This window comes from Dioscorea cayenensis, chromosome 7 (assembly GCF_009730915.1).
Source record: "Dioscorea cayenensis subsp. rotundata cultivar TDr96_F1 chromosome 7, TDr96_F1_v2_PseudoChromosome.rev07_lg8_w22 25.fasta, whole genome shotgun sequence".
Taxonomy (NCBI): domain Eukaryota; kingdom Viridiplantae; phylum Streptophyta; class Magnoliopsida; order Dioscoreales; family Dioscoreaceae; genus Dioscorea; species Dioscorea cayenensis.
This window is the reverse complement of record NC_052477.1, coordinates 12,177,724-12,178,785: the sequence shown is the minus strand read 5'-3', so window position 1 is coordinate 12,178,785 and position 1,062 is coordinate 12,177,724. Positions and strand designations below refer to the sequence as shown.

The 1,062-nt window shown below is 41.8% G+C and overlaps 1 non-coding gene across 1 annotated transcript; it reads left to right on the top strand.

The window, feature by feature from the left end:
- The first annotated feature begins 347 nt into the window (after positions 1-347).
- LOC120266160 lies at positions 348-454 on the top strand. The gene has a single exon (XR_005538003.1). It is a non-coding gene; the product is annotated as a small nucleolar RNA R71 (small nucleolar RNA).
- Positions 455-1,062: the final 608 nt, after the last annotated feature.

Genomic DNA, 1,062 nt, shown 5'->3' with positions numbered 1-1,062 from the left:
GGGTCCTTGCACCACTCCGACAATGGAACAATCTGTCTAGGCATGTCCTCCCCCACATGTGTCACGCGCCATGGTTCTAAGTAGTTAAATTATCAATCTTTGGGCTCAAAGCTTCCATCTGGGCTACTAGTACTGTGACTTCACTAACTTCAATCATCCCTGGTAGCTTCACTACCTATTTGCCTTTCGAATTCCATTGATAATTGTTCATGGCTATTTCTTCAATCAACTACTTGGCTGCCTCCAGTGTCTTACTGCCAAGTGATCCTTCCATTGCCGAATCAATAAGCTGCCGGGTACTTTGATTGAGGCCTTGATGAAAAATTTGAACTTCCATCCATTCAGAAAGGTTATGATGTGGCCATTTCCTTAACAAGTCTTTAAATCTCTCCCACGCATCAAATAATGATTCAGTGTCCAACTGTGTATAAGATGTATTCTCTTGACGCAACTTGGATGTTCTTCCTGGAGGGAAATAACGGGCCAAGAATGCTGCAACAAGCTGTTCCCAAGTCGTGTTATATGCTTTAGGAAGGGCCTGGAGCCACTGTTTAGCTCTTTCTTTCAGTGAGCATGGGAACAAGCGAAGTCTGATGCCGTCTTCTGAAACGTTGCTGATGTTAAGCATGTTATGTACTTCGAGGAATCCCCAAATATGACTATTAGGATCCTCGTCTGGTAATCCATGGAACTATACTGAATTCTGAACCATTTGTACAAACGCAGGCTTAATCCCAAAGTTGTTTGTTGTAACTGATGGGCGCACTTTACTTGACTGAGAACCGTCAAGAGTAGGATGAGCATAATTTGAAAAGGTCCTATACCAGTTCACTTGATTTGCCATGGTGTCCAACTGCTCTCCCTTAATACTCACTGTCAAAGATCTTGTTTCGTTCGGTAGAACTGTTCTCAATCTAGTTCCAATCACTCTTTCTACACTGCTTTCGCCTTCTGCCAGTCTTGGTGCATTGCCTTTCAGTAGCATACACTGAAATCAAACATAAGAGAAAGAATCAGAAAGCAATAAAGAAAAAAAAGAATAACAAAGAAGAAATAAAAGAA